General features: G+C 40.6%; 1 long non-coding RNA gene across 1 annotated transcript; it reads right to left on the minus strand.

Moving 5' to 3' along the window:
- Positions 1-9,262: 9,262 nt before the first annotated feature.
- On the minus strand, positions 9,263-11,611 carry LOC141843842 (uncharacterized). Its single transcript, XR_012603089.1, has 4 exons — positions 11,427-11,611; positions 11,244-11,349; positions 10,421-10,498; positions 9,263-9,470 (listed from the first exon to the last, which is right to left on the minus strand). It is a non-coding gene; the product is annotated as an uncharacterized LOC141843842 (long non-coding RNA).
- Between the last annotated feature and the right edge of the window lie 4,342 nt (positions 11,612-15,953).

A 15,953-nucleotide genomic window follows, 5' to 3' on the forward strand; every position in this document is an offset into this window, starting at 1 on the left:
TAGCTGCCTGCGAAGTATGTTAACATTTCTATTACTTCTAATTTTTTTTAAGTTATTACTTGTAAACATGCATTTTCAAATACCTTGTTATAATTAAGTTATTACTAACCTATCTTATTATCTTTTTTGTAGGATCTTCTATTTTGGCTCGGTTAGTTTAGATATAATTCTGATCAGTTATTGTATTTTGACATTTGATATGTACAGTATTAGTGTATCCAGATATTTGTATTTGTGTTATTGTACTCAGATTGTATTAGAGTATATCAGATATTTTGACATGTGTTTTGTATTCAGATATTGAATAGTGTTGTGTTTTATCATTGTTGGCTTATCTTTTTGTATTTATATTGGATTGATTGGACACGCGTTGCTAATCGGTTGGTGGATGAGTTGGTGCCACGTGATTAAAAAATTTTGGAGCATCGCTTCCATCACGTGGCCAACTCACGGCGGGTGGCCTAGTGGGCCCTCCCGCCTTGAAAAATAAACTCCGAGCGCGCATGTGAAGAGAGGAGGAGCTACACAAGCTATCTCCACCCGCACCTCGAGGCCAAAGAACCCGACTCTCAATTCATCCTGGTTGGGACCCACAGGTGTCTCGTCGTAAAGTGAATCGGGTAATTGGGGTAGCCGTCATGGAATGGGGGGGCCTGGCGCCGCTGGGCACGTGAGGATGGTGGGGAGAGCTGTGGTCACGTGAGGCCCATGCCTTCCCGCGCTCGCCACATGGAGACTGCGGCTAGCGTGCGCGGTGGTCCCCGTCTCTACGCCGAAGGTGGTGCTTTTGTCGTGTAGCGGTGGGAGTGGGTGGTCATGACTTCCGTTTCGTCGGCGTCACCGGTTGCCGTTAGGATTCGACTGACTTCCACCCGCTTTGTGTCTTATCGCCTTCCACGTGAAATAGAGTTGCCCGGAACTTCACGTGCGATCTACAAGGAAGGCTACGATCGGGATCCAACAGTAACTATGGGACACTAACATCGAACGGGGCACGTGCACGGGCGGTAGTCACTGTCCTCCATGGGGCCGAGCTAGCGCGTGCAGACTTGACGTGGGGAGTGAGCTCGTCGACACCGCATGCGATGCTGCTCCCGTGTCTCGCCCGAGACACGGAGCAGCGTGCGTCGAGCGATGGAGCCGGAGGTGGCAGCATCACGATCGATCGGGCTGAGAACGCGGATCCTGTCTCGATCGCGATGAAAAAAAAGAGCACGCACTTCCTCCGTCACGTGTCGAGTGGGACCCCTGTGGTCACGACGCGTCGCCATCCGGCGCGTGGTGCCGAACCACATTGTCGATCGGTGGACGCCCTCCTCACGTGACCCACCCTTTATCCGCCTCTTTCTCCAGCCTCATTCGATGCGGACAGGAGCGGAACAGGAAGTGGCCCGCCGATCATTCGACACGCGTTGCCGATGTACATCCATCAGAGAGTGTTCCGCTTCCACCGGTCTTTTCACGTCCCTCTCACCTTTGCCCATTTGAAAACACTTTTTCAAAAACAAAAATATATATTTTTTATTTTAAAGCAATTTATTTGTGTTACGGTTGTAAAGGATACGGGTACGAATCCGACCGAGAGACACGGCCGAGTCGAGTCAATCATCCGGGAGCAGTCGGCCGAAACACTGGGGCCCGGATCCAGGTCCAGGGGTAACCGCCCGAGAGGTCTACATCCCAGCCCGATAGCCCGGTGCATCCGCCGAGGACACGAAGGACCCTACCGAGCCGATTCCCGGATAGCCTGACTGAGCAGCCTACCCGACTCGACCCAGGGAGTCGGGGCCGAATCGTACCTTCTGTCACTGACCACTCCCTTTCTTGTCCTACTGACCACTCCCGCTGACAAGCACGCCGTTGGGTACGGCCGCGCGCCGTCCAGACGTACTCCACTGTCAATAGTGTACTTCCTCATTAAAGACAGCACTCCTCTCAGGTACGGAGAGTACTTCCGCGGTAATGTTCACCTTGCCCTGCCCGTGGTACGGGCCGATTCTCCCTTATATAAGGCGAACCCCTGTGAAGGGGCCAGGTATGTTGACTGTTGCTAGCCACTTTCCATTCTCATTTTTCTCTCCTGCTGTCGCTGACTTAAGCATCGGAGTGGTCTCGCCGGCCCCGCCGGCCGTCCATCTCACGGTGTCTGTGATTGCAGGCCTCCGGCGATCGTCCGTTAGCCTCCAACGTCTTCGCCGCACAGTGCCACTGAGGAAGTGTCGCGCGCTCAGAAGGGTTCTTGACGGGAACAATTTGTATTTAACATGTCTAACGGGCACATGAGACACATGTGAGACTTTCTGCAGACGGGACGCCGTGACCAGCAACATGTGGGCCTTAAAATATGATGGCGTCAGGTTTAGCCCGACACGAATTGCGCCAGACCCGATGGACCTATGGGTAGTCCAGTACAATTGCCAGCTCTGGCATGCACCCGATGCATATGAGGTCTGTGAGAATCTTGCTGCCCGACTACAGTCCATGAGTTCCTGTCTCTGCCATACCTCAAGCCAGCCACAGCGTCAGAGAGAGATTTCACTCCATTCAGATTTCGCTCAGGCTCTTAGCCTCTAGCTCTTTGGCTAGTAGTCGTTTTCAGACGATCAGATCTTTTACAAGGATTTCATCCTACAATTGATTTATTGATCGATACTGATGACTTTTAAGGACCAGTTTTAAAATACCTCACGATTTAATAACATTTTTTAGAAAATTAAGGTTTTATTAATGTGAACAGATTCTTAATAATTTTATTTTATTGTTATTTTTTTATGATTTAAAATAGTAATTTAGAAATATTGAAATATATCTTAATTAGCAAACAGGAAATGGAAACTTTGGAAGGTTTTTTAATGTGACGTTGATAGTTATTTTCGATGTTAATCTTTTTACAAAAATTCTCTAAATTGTATAAATCATCGAAAGCACGCTCGTTTAAAAACAAAATCAAAAGAATATCCCATCAAATATTTTTATTTTAAAAATATCTTTTATTTTAATATTATTATACCAGCTATCGATAACATTTAATATTGTTACAAGATTATTCCTTATTTTTAATATTGTTATAGTAACTACAATCTATAACATTTAATACAATATTATTATAAATTAAAATTATTAAAATTATTTAAAATTAGTTAAAATCATTTTAAAATAATTGTAACGGCTATATAGTTGTAAAAGATATTAAATACCTAGTATAATAATATTATATTAACTGCTGAATAGTTTCTAGGATCATATTAGTTAATCGTACTTACTTTAATAACATTAGAAGGAAGATTATTTTTGAGATAAAATATCAGAACGTCCTTTTTGACTTTTTTTTAGATGTACGATTGATTATTAATATAATTTAAGATTATTTTTATGTTTTTACTAGCACCTTCAAAGGGGTCAACTCATGGAGGGATGGACAGGTCTATCAAAAATCTATCATATATTAGGACAGACTGATCCGTCATCTTAGTGGATTGTAAAATCTCCAATCTAATTCAACTCAGTGTGGATTACGAGTTAGATGAGTTAATCCATGAATTTATCAAAAAATAAAAAAATATTAAAAATAAATTTGAATTATAGATTAAATTAAACAAGTCGAGCTTGTTAAGTCGATTAAATTTCCCATTTTGATTTAAACTTTTAAAAGAATATTTTTTTTAACATGCGAGTCAATCCAAACTTGCCAAGGATCAACTCATGCATGGGGCACACAATTTATTTGAGTCGGTTTTTTTAGATATCTTTAAATGAATTGATAAAATTTATATTTAAGTCGCTTAAATTATTTAACGGCACGGATTAAATTAACGGATCCAATTTAAATGGGCAATTTTAATTTTTTACTAATAAATTTATAATAAAAATGAAGAATAATGGAGTTTTACGGCTCATTGGAACATGAGCATTTGGTTTTATATTTTTTTTAATTATAACTTTTAGCGGAAAACTAAAATAAACATCTAAGTTAACTTTTAAATTTGTTTGAATTATTAGAGCCAATCGTATCTAAAGCTGACTACATATATTTACACTATCTCTTTATTTTATTTAAATGAATGGTTGATATAGAAAAATAATTACCTATCAAATAAAAAAGTCACACGTCTAATTTTATCTCAAATGGTAAAGCTTAATTAGTATCTCAATCGATTTAGGTGCAACAATTGTATTATTAATATGAACTTGGATTTTATATGTCTCTTAGGGAGTTTTTGATTCATAATTATTATTAATAATTTTAGTTATTTATCTTAATTTATCAATGATAATCTTGTTTGATTTAGATCATCGATTCATTATTATCATCACATCAGTCAAATGTCAGCAAATGAGTTATATAAATTCGGAATGTGATTATTTCAGCAGTATAGTCTAAGGATTTCTGTGATTCCGAAAGTTAACAAAAATTTTTTTCATGATTATTTTTTGATTTTAAAATCAAATTAATTAAAATGTATTGTGAAACTTAATTAAAATATAGTTAATTAATTTAATAAATTTTAATTTGAATACTTATAAATTTAAAAGAGATAATTTATTTTAAATTTAAAAAATAAAATTAATGAATTATATTTATTAATATAATAAATTATATTATTAAATAAGTATATTAATGAATTATTTTATTAATATATATAAGTTTATTGTAATTTTTAAAAATTATAAATAAATTATATTAATCTATTATCATCCTTAATATTATTAATTTAATTTAATTTAATTGATTTAAAAAATAAATTAAATAAAAAATAATATAGTAAATATTAAATTTATTATATTATATTTCTTTTAAATTAATAAATTAAAATAAATTATATTAAATTATATTTTATACTTCATGATCTTGATTATATGATTACTATTATGTATTATTATGTATGATAACTGAAATTAAATACATTTTTAGAGTCTAAATCAACGGTAGGACATCTGGGTTGTAACTAAGAAAACGCGGTTCGATCCCCAGCTACGGCGTATTTGCAGGAATTTTCCTCCAAATGGGGAACGCAATTAAAGGATGCTGGGCATCTGGACTGGCCGCCGTATGCGCTTCCCGATTTACCCTGGTGGTCGGTGGGAAACTTCCGTGGGACTGGGCCGGCCACCCCCAGAGATGTGGCTACTGGGAATGATTAATTAGTGCTAGTATATTCGGCAAGGACTTTAAAAAGTTTTTTTTCTTCAAATATTAAATTTATCTTTATCTAATTTTTATTAAAATTCCTTAACATTAGTTTATTTTGAATATTATTTTATGTGATTAAGATATTTTTACTGACCCATTGACTTTTAAATTTTTTTAAAATGTCAAAATCATTATAAAAAATGTCTATCCGCGAAAATAAAATATAGATTAGAAATCAAAAATAACGATGAATGTATAAAAATTCAAAAAACATGATAAATTTGTGATCAATTAAAGAATTAATTATTTAGAAAATAATCTCACATACATCTAATTTAATACGCACAAAAAAGTAATTAGTTATTTAAAAAGCCGGTTTATTGTTATCGGAGACGTAGCGAAATAAACCGAAGCCCTTCCCCGATCCCCTCTTCCCCGCGGCCTGTTTCGCACGGCCGCCGCCGCCGCCCACGGTCCACCTGCTGGCCACGCCCTCCTGACGCCTTCATCCCTCTCGAAATCCAGTAGGCGGTGCATCAGAAGAAGATAAGGAGTGGAGCGGAGTGTTGATTCTTAATATGTCTCGCGGATTGTCCTCTTATCTCTAAGGTAATTAAGCAGCTAACTCCACGATGTCATGCGGCCGCCCCCTTTTTATCACTCACAATCACTTCTCAGTTGCTCTATATCTTTCTGCCCTCGCAGGCACTGTCCCGCATCCGCTGCGCCCCTTTGCGTGGTTGGGGCAGTTCGTTATTGGATACTTTGCAGTTCTTGTTCTTAAAATAATTCGGGTTCCAAGAAAAAGCATATCTTGGAACGCTGAGTATCACATTTGTTTCTTTACTATATCGCCTCGGTGATCAAAGCCCAGAAAAGCATGCATAGGTGTCGGTTAGTAGACCATTCTTTTGCTCTATCTTGTTTGGGAAAACGCCTTCTAAAACTTTTCATCTGGGATGTATCTCGCGTAATACTGTATCAAATTTTATTTTTGAGTTTCAGAGCTAGAATCACTCGGCAATCACTTGTTGATTTTTCCCATTCGTGTGAAGTACGGAATTGGCATGAGACGAAAAGTCCAAGTGGGTCAAGGTTGACCGGACACTTGGCACGAGACGAAAAGTCCAAGTGGGTCATGGTTGATCGGACACTTGGCACGAGACGAAAAATCCAAGTGGGTCAAGGTTGACCGAACACTTGGTGATTGGAGTCGGAGAGGGCTCGGTAGCTCGTTCTCCGGACTTGGTCAGAGAGGGCTCGGTAGCTCGTTCTCTGGGCCGGATTGGAGTCGGAGAGGGCTCGGTAGCTCGTTCTCCGGACTTGGTCAGAGAGGGCTCGGTAGCTCGTTCTCTGGGCCGGATGGAGTCGGAGAGGGCTCGGTAGCTCGTTCTCCGGACTTGATCAGAGAGGGCTCGGTAGCTCGTTCTCTGGACCGGATGGAGTCGGAGAGGGCTCGGTAGCTCGTTCTCCGGACTTGGTCAGAGAGGGCTCGGTAGCTCGTTCTCTGGACCGGACGAAGTCGGAGAGGGCTTGGTAGCTCGTTCTCCGAACTAGGTCAAAGAGGGCTCGGTAGCTCGTTCTCTGGACCGGACGAAGTCGGAGAGGGCTCGGTAGCTCGTTCTCCGAATTAGGTCAGAGAGGGCTCGGTAGCTCGTTCTCTGTACCGAATTGGTTTGGTTTGGGTGAGACCCAAGTTAACCAAGGATTTCACTTTGGTTTAATCGATCAATGAATCGATTGACCAGGGTTTAGGGTTAATCAATTTGGTGATCGATTACAGAGCATTCTGTAAGATTTCGGAAAACCCACAGAGTCAACGGTAATCGATCAGTTGATCGATTACCCGTTTTAACGAGGAATGGAAAGAGCGTGCGGTAATCGATCAACCGATCGATTACCATGGCTTAATCGATCAGCTGATCGATTAAGCCATGTGGTAATCGATCAATGGCTTAGGTTGATCGATTCCACGGCTTAAGGAGAAAAAGTTACGGATCTTAATCGATTACTTGATCGATTAACAACTTTCTGATCGTTACTGCTCTGACTTCTGATTATCTGATTATTTCTGATTTGCTGTGCTAATCCTCTGTTAAGCTTGCAGATGGTTTGAATTCGAATAGAAAAGAGGAATGGTCAAGGCTTTGCTTTCCTTCGTGGCAGTTCGTCGTGGTTTGGTTTTCAGGTAGAAGACAGGATGGCGAGGCTCTGAGCTGCACAGGAGATATCAGTGAGTGAAGCTGAGAGTGTGCAGTGGACTCAGAGGCCGTTTGAACCGCCAGAAGAAGGCCAAAACGGAAGAGATGAAAGCCGGAACTGTATTATTATTGATCATCCTTGAGAGCTTAGAAGCATCATCGTCGAGAGAACTTGATCGTGAATCAAAGAAGAGGAAGCAAGAGCAACGTCCTGTGTTTGGAGGAACCGGATTGCTGAAAGCTGTTCTTGTTGGCTCTGTCTAGAGCAACGTCCTGTGTTTGGAGGAACAGGCTTGAGCAGTAAGCGGTTCTTGTTGTTTCTGTTGTCCTAAGTTTATTTATTGTATTCTCCTTTGTCTTGTGCTTATCTTTGTATCTTTGAGACATTCTGTGGAGAGGTCTCTCCACCGAGAAGGAGAAGTCATCTAGCCGGTTTCATCCGGGGTCTGATCTACCGAAGATCAAGGATTCGTCCACCTTATGGACACGCCGAGGAGTAGGGGCAAGTTATCCCCGAACCTCGTATATCCCTGTGTTAGCTCTGTTGTTTTTGTTTAGTATCTATTTTCCGCTGCGTACTAACCTATTTGTAGGAGGAATTCGAATTGGGGCTATTCACCCCCCTCTAGCCGTCTCCCGGATCCTAACATGGATTTGATTTGAGGTATAATTCAGAGTAGTTGGAGATTCTTCATTGTTTTGTGAAACATTCTTGGGATTCAGATCTTTACGATGATGAACAATGTTTAATTTTCGTCGTCTTCCCATCGACCTATGGAGCTTGTTCTTTCAAAAACTTAGCAGCTAACATCAAATGTAAAAGACATTAATGAATTGCATCAGTAACAGTATTCAAGATAATATGATACTATTTTTGCAACAAATTTCCTAAATTTTCCATCATGAAATAATTTTTCATCAGTAATAATATTCAAAATCATGATGTCATTTTGCACAAAAAAAGGACTAAAGCCCAAAACTTAGCAGCTAATATCAAATGTAAAACACACTAATGAATTTCTCACACAAGATTACATAGAAGATAAATGCAAAATAACAATAGGTAAATAATAAAATGTGCAGATCATAAAAACACCAAATTGTGGCAAAGTATTATCAATTACAATTAAAAATAATTCTCTTGATTAACATCATCATCAGAATTGCTATCGTCATGAATAGCAATAGCATTAGCCTCAACTTCCAACACTTCATCATCATCGTTAACTTCTCCCCTAAGCCAATTATTTTCATTCTGAGTTGCCTCATCTATATCATGTGTTATTTGCTCACTCATTGGCTTAATATCATTGGGGTCCTCATCACCCATACCATATGTATCTCGCACTTTTACATTCTCAACCACAGGCCAATCCTTGTTTATCTCATCCCAGACATAAAACACCTTCCTAGCTTGTGATGCAAAAATATATAGGTCATCACAAATATCGTTTCCAGTATGCTTTAAAAACTTGAAATTTACAACAGTCCTCTCAAACTTATCTTTCTTGCAATCTCTATTGACATCTACCCAATCATACTTGATAAGAACAACTTTATATCTTCCAAAATAATCCAATTGAATGATATCAGTTAATTGACCATAATAGTTAATTTCATTGGATGAGATCTTAGTCTTCATCACTGTCACGCCCCGGGAGGCCGTCCGAAAAATTTCGGCAGCATCTCCCCAGTAACTATGACAATTTTCCCTGATACAAACAATGATACTCAGCCACAGGCGGCTGGTATAAGGACTACACGTCCTTCAACATACAACACATGCATCAACAATAAGATATAAGGCCTACACGGCCATAACAACTGATCTAACACATGTAACTAAAACTAAAATGTCAAAACGTCGAATCCACACAAGTTATAAAATCTTCGTAGCGGAAAACATAACCAACCCAAAAACATATATCCACGACAGAAACACGGCAAGTACAAATATAAACCACATCACAACGAGTATATGTCTAAAACTCCAAGAGTACCAGAAAACAGAACCTCAAACTATAAAAGTACAACCGTACTAGAAACCATACAACTAAAACCATAAAAATATCCTCTGCTGTGAGATGAATCAGTAGGCCAGCTCTCCAAGCTCCAAGTACTTCCCACCTATCTGCTACCTGGGGAGGAAACAAGGAAATCCCCAGGGTCTGGGTAGTAAACATCAAATGCCCAGTGGGTACAGAAATAGAAGTGCATGGTAAAAAGAGGAAGTAAATAAATACGAAACAGGTAACAGGAATTCAACAGGTAGCATAAATATGAAAATAGAATATGGAGTAGCAACTGAAACAGTAGAGTGGAAATAAGACTGAACAACAGGTATAAGAATCATATGCATGTAAACATGTATGACATGTCACGCAAATGCAACAGTCATAGCAAACAAGTGCAACAAACATCAACATGTGAGTAAATTAAACTATATAATAACCTACCAACAATGCATGCGATAAGAAACAAGCATAGCAATCAAATACAAGTCACTGTCTGCGGACCATCCCCAGTCACCCTCCCAGAGCACAGTGAAGCTGAGGTCGCACAACAGGAATACTGCACAGGCTCCAACAACAAACCACCAGTCGTCTAGTGGGGAGCGGGCAGTGTGGCAGGAGGGCATAGAGAGCCAGTCCTGGTGCACCCTACTGTAGTGCAACATCTTACCTATATGACACCACAACACGGTGCGGTAAGATCCACCAACAACAACAACTACAATTATCATGGATGCATGGTGATCATCTCCACATGTAATAGCTAAATCAAACAGCATGCTCAACAGGAATCAGTAAGGGTCCACAAAGGTCAAGGATACCATAGTTAAAAGTTTCTAACTACAGATAGATCATACGAGGATCATACAACGGTAATAAACAACAAATCAGATGAGCACTAACAGGATAAACCCTACTGGAAACAAAGGTACCAACATGATATCAAATGGATCGTAATAAGATCAAACAACAGGTATCAAGGATAGGTATCATCAGAATCAAGATCAACAGAATTAAGATTCAACTATCAGGTAATAAAGGAAAAGACTGTACTGACCCGGTACAGAGGTACCCACCTGAATACGACGAAGGTAAAATAAGAACCCCCCCAAAAATGAACGCTCCGAGGATAATAGGACCAATCAATCAAGGTCCTGCAATTTACATAAATAATACATCACTTAATAAAATGATACTGTATTAAATTACGGCAATTAAATTCTATGGTTTAGTCCAACCCATCCAACTAAACCTAACCCTTGGTTAATGATCATCTCATTAATTGATCAACCAAATCCAACCAACCAGACCCGTGTCAACGGTCACATCTAAATCCAGGCTAACCCTAATTAAATTAACAAGAATTCACCTAAACCTAATCTCTCAGATCAGGTTCAAGTCAACCCCTCTTAACCAACTCTAATCAACCCTAAAATTTAACACTGATCAAGATTATAGCCTAATCTTAATCCAACAGTAGTTAAGCTTAATCACAAGAACAGAGCATGCTCTTAATCTTCAACAACATCCAACTAGGAATTCAAATCAATTTCTACAACATTAAATAAACTAATCATCAGTAGCTTCCTCCACATCCAACTTAATTGATGGAAAAGAACCACCAATATCAATCCAACAGTGGCGAACAGATCACCCTAATTAAATGAATTAAATAAGAATTAATCTCATTCTAATCATTCCAACAACCTCATCTTCCAACAGATCAAATATCCACGGAGTTGATTCATCAAACTCAATCAATTCCTGATCTAGCATTAATACAACCAACCGGCTATGATCACAACCGATCCCAACTCAAACCAACACTAATTATTATCCAATTAAAGCCAAATCTCAATCTTATCAACAAATTCTTAATTCAAAACTGATAAATCTTACCTTAATTATCCAATCTGCCCAAATCCAATCAACCGAAGCATAATCCTCTTCTTCTTCTTCCTCCTTGCAGCCGAAACCCAAAAATTGATCAAATCTCCTCAACAAGCTGCAGAGAGGAACAACCGATCAACATCACAGTCTAATTCCACCCTCAACTCAAACCCTAAGTCAAGCTATACTTACCGATCACCCTTCTTCTTCTCTGGTCCGGCAACACACCCGTGCGGCTGAGAGCAGCAGACGACGATAGTACTGGATACAGTGAAGTCGGGATCCAACAATAACGTTGAGCAGGGCGTCGGTCACCGGCGAAAGACGGCAACGGCGGCTGAGGAGAGGCAAGTCGCGCGTTCGGGGGAAAACAGGGTGCGGCGCGATCGGGGAAGCAACAGAGGAAGGCGGCGGCGGCGCGGTGAAGTTGGCTCTAAGTGGCACCGGTGGCGTCAAGTAGAGGAGCTTGCAAGTGAAAGGGCGGCGGCGGCGGCGTTGGCGTCGGGTAGAGGAAGCTCGCAGGCACTCGGGCTAGAGGAGAAGCGGCACAGGATTTGGGGAAAAAAAAGACGGGGCGGTAGAAAATAAAGGATAAAGAATCGCGATTTCCTTTAACAACGAGGAGCTACAGTAAATGGCGCAAATAGGCTAAATCGGCGAAAATTAAACCTAGAGTTTTAATGGAACCAGTGAACCGGACCGGCTACTGTAGCGAACCGGTTCAAACTTGGTTCGCTCAGTTCGCTGACCAAACGAACTCCGATTTGACCCAAACTAGTTTCGTTGGATTCGTCTTTGCGAGACGAATATTCTCATCTCTTTTATTTATTTATTTATTTATTATTATTCACTCATTAAAGGTTTATTTTAAATAAACCCTAAATTTCCGGTATTTTACAATCACTACTCCACTATTTTGTGTTTTCAACAATCTCTCTCTTCTTTATGTGAAATCTAAAACTATTGATGACATAGTCGGAAAATCTCCTTGCCATATCTAATGGACTACGAGCTAACCACCTATGTCACGCCCCGGGGGACGACTGTCTGAAAATTTCGACAGCATCTCCCCTGTAACGCTGACAATTACCCTGAATACATATCTCCACAAGGCCTACATGGCCACAATCCATAAATGACAAACATCAACCACAAATACATAACAAGTATGAAACACTATAAATAAGGTCCATAACTAGTAAATTAAACATGCTCCATTAAACTAAAACATGAATACTACAATCCACACAAGACAAACACACCACAAGGACGAAAACTATATAAAATAAGGCTCACACGGCCACAACAAATAACTATGACATGCAACTAAAAACAAAAGCATGAAATACCAAAAATCCACAAGATATATATATAAGTTCATAAACATCGACACCGATAGCGTAAACCAAACCAAACAGTCGAATGCAACTCGACGAGGGACTAGCAGCATGGCTCTCCAGACAGACTTCAACCTGAAAAGAATAAATCAACGGGAGTGAGTTCAAAGAACTCAGCGGATATCTAGCTGACATGCATAGTAAACTATCCCTAGCAGTAATAATCATGCAGTACAGTCTCCTGAAAGGAATGTAAGAAAGGCAAGACTGATATAATAAAAGAGCTGTACATACCAGAAAGAGAACAAACCATGCAAGTAGATACAAGGTCAAGGTCATCAAACCAAATGCAAGAGTCCTCCTGTATGTGCATGTCAAACATATGCAGCAAACAAATGCAACAAACAATGCAATCCATGCAGTATGCACATGATGCAATGACATGGTCACCCCTGACACCAGTCAGCCACTGTCACCACGATGGTGAGGTCGAGTGGGTAGGGCTATGACAACTGTGCACTCTGCCATCACTGCTCCTGAGTGACCGAGTGGACAGGATGCTGTCGGAGTACACCTATCCTCCTACCCCAAAATGGGGGAGCAATGCTCTCATCTCCTCGTGTCACGATGCGAAGGAGGATCCCTGTATGCTACCACGCTACAGTACCACTACCCCTGAGCGGCCGAGCGGAGCTGACAGAGCAACTGCACACACCCTCCTGATGTACCACTAACCCATGAGTGGCTGTGTGTGCAGATCATGTAACTGACGACGGGCTCAACTACAAATGAGCCGATGATCGCCAGCATGTAATCATGCAAGGATGGTGCATGACATTAATGCATGGAAGGTATATCTAGTGATAATCAATGCCCAGGAAAAGAACAGTATATCACTACTCATGATGAGCCTATATACATATGGCAAGTATCAAAATGATGTGGAACTAAACAAGTAGCAGATAAAAGGTATATCAAGATGTTGTGGAACTACACAAGTATCAAATAAAAGATATACAACATGAATCAAGTAGTGATATGATATACCAGGCAAAAATATAGAAGCATAAAAAGAATTACTACTGACTATAGCAAACTATACATGTCAAATATCTTATCTAAAATAAATAAGACAAGATACCCGCCTTCCGAAAATGGTCCGTATCCGTAAAGAAAACTTCCGTCCAGGAGTCCAGTTCAATGTCCTGTATTTAGAATAAATAATATTTCTAAATACAACGATTTATACATTTCCTATCAAATAAAAATCTTAGCCGATTTTCTTAAGATTTGTTCAACCCCATCCCAACTAATTTGTGGTTTCAATCCTGTTCGAAAATTAAAACCACGAAAAATTCAAGATATCACCAACGCAACTGTGATCTAATTTTTATACTATATGGTTCATCAAATAATGATTTTTCCTAAGTTCTCAAACATATATGTCATGTATCAAATTAACAAGATAGTAAATAGGTATTGTAAGCTCCGGTTCAGCCAAACCCTTGGTTCAATGTGTTAATTTTGGTTCAGCAAACCCTTGGTTCAGTGGGTTAATTTTGGTTCAACAAACCCTTGGTTCAGTGGGTATTTCGGTTCAGCTAAAACCACCTGGTTCAACCCTACAGATTCTTCTCCCTACGCCAAGCACAGTAATGCCGCGACGCTTCCCTTCTCACGGCGGTTTCGGGTGGTTTCAGGCAGCGAAGATCGTGGAGGAATGGGGATAAAGGGGAGGGAGGTTGATCGAAAAACCATAACCCTAAAGGCGCCGCTTCCCTCTGCCTCTGTTCGCCGACTCCTTGGTCGCCGTAGCCGAGAGAGCAGCCTGGTCGCCTCTGCCGTGATTCCCTCTTCTCTCTGCCGGTGTTTGCTCGCGTGGAGAGGCTCGCATGGAGGAGGCCCGTGTCACGCCCCGGGAGGCCGTTCGAAAAATTTCGGCAGCATCTCCCCAGTAACTATGACAATTCCCTAAGTACATGCAATGATACTCAGCCACAGGCGGCTGGAATAAGGACAACACGTCCAGCAACACAACACAGATAAGATATAAGGCCCACACGACCGTAACAACTACAACACATACATAAACGAATGCATGTACGCAAAATCCGAAATCAACCAACCACGATAAGATAAAAATATCCACAGCGGAAACAAGTGCAAGTAAATACCACATCATAACGAGTAAAACTCCGATACTCCAAAACAATCCATCAAACCACTGAAATACAACCATATCGAAACTTACTAAACTCCGTACAACTCAAACCATAAATAAAATGTCCTCTGATGTGAGATGGATCAGTCGGCCAGCTCTCCAAGCTCCAAGTACTTTCACCTATCTGCTACCTGGGGAGGAAACAAGGAAATCCCCAGTGTCTGGGTAGTAAGCATCAGATGCCCAGTGGGTACGGAATAGAAGTGCATGATAATTAAGGAAGTAAATAGATACTGAACAGATAACAGGTATTAACAGATAATTAGAATCATGGTAATAGAACAGAGTGTATCAACTGCAGTAATATAGAATGGGTAGTACAGTGCAACAAATATAGAGATCTGGTACATGTAAGCATGTATGGAATGTCAAACAATGCAACAAACATAGCAACCAAGTGCAACAAACATCAACATGTGAGTAAAATAAACTATATAATAACCTACCAACAATGCATGCAATAAGAAGCAAGCATAGCAATCAAATGCAAGTCAGCACCATCCTCAGTCACCCTCCCAGAGCACAGTCAAATCGCACAACAGGATATACTACACACAAGTCACTGTCTGCGGACCATCCCCAGTCACCCTCCCAGAGCACAGTGAACTGGGGTCGCACAACAGGAATACTGCACAGGCTCCAACAACAAACCATCAGTCGTCTGGTGGGGAGCGGGCAGTGTGGCAGGAGGGCATAGAGAGCCAGTCCCGGTGCACCCTACTGTAGTGCAACATCTTACCTATATGGCACCACAACCCGGTGCGGTAAGATCCACCAACAACAACAACTACAATTATCATGGATGCATGGTGATCATCTCAACATGTAATGGCTAAATCAATCAGCATGCTCAACAGGAATCAGTAAGGGTCCACAAAGTCAAGGATACCATAGTTAAAAGTTTCTAACTACGGTTAGATCATATGAGGATCATACAACAGTAATAAACAACAAATCAGATGAGCACTAACAGGATAAACCCTACTGGAAACAAAGGTACCAACATGATATCAAATGGATCATAATAAGATCAAACAGCAGATATCAAGGATAAGTATCATCAAGCATTCAACAGAATTAAGATCAACAGAATTAAGATTCAACTATCAGATAATATGGTAAAAGACTGTACTGACCAGGTACAGGGTACCCACCTGGATC

Source organism: Curcuma longa, chromosome 13 (assembly GCF_044706935.1).
Source record: "Curcuma longa cultivar G26 ecotype Majalengka, Jawa Barat chromosome 13, ITB_CL_G26_1.1, whole genome shotgun sequence".
NCBI lineage: Eukaryota > Viridiplantae > Streptophyta > Magnoliopsida > Zingiberales > Zingiberaceae > Curcuma > Curcuma longa.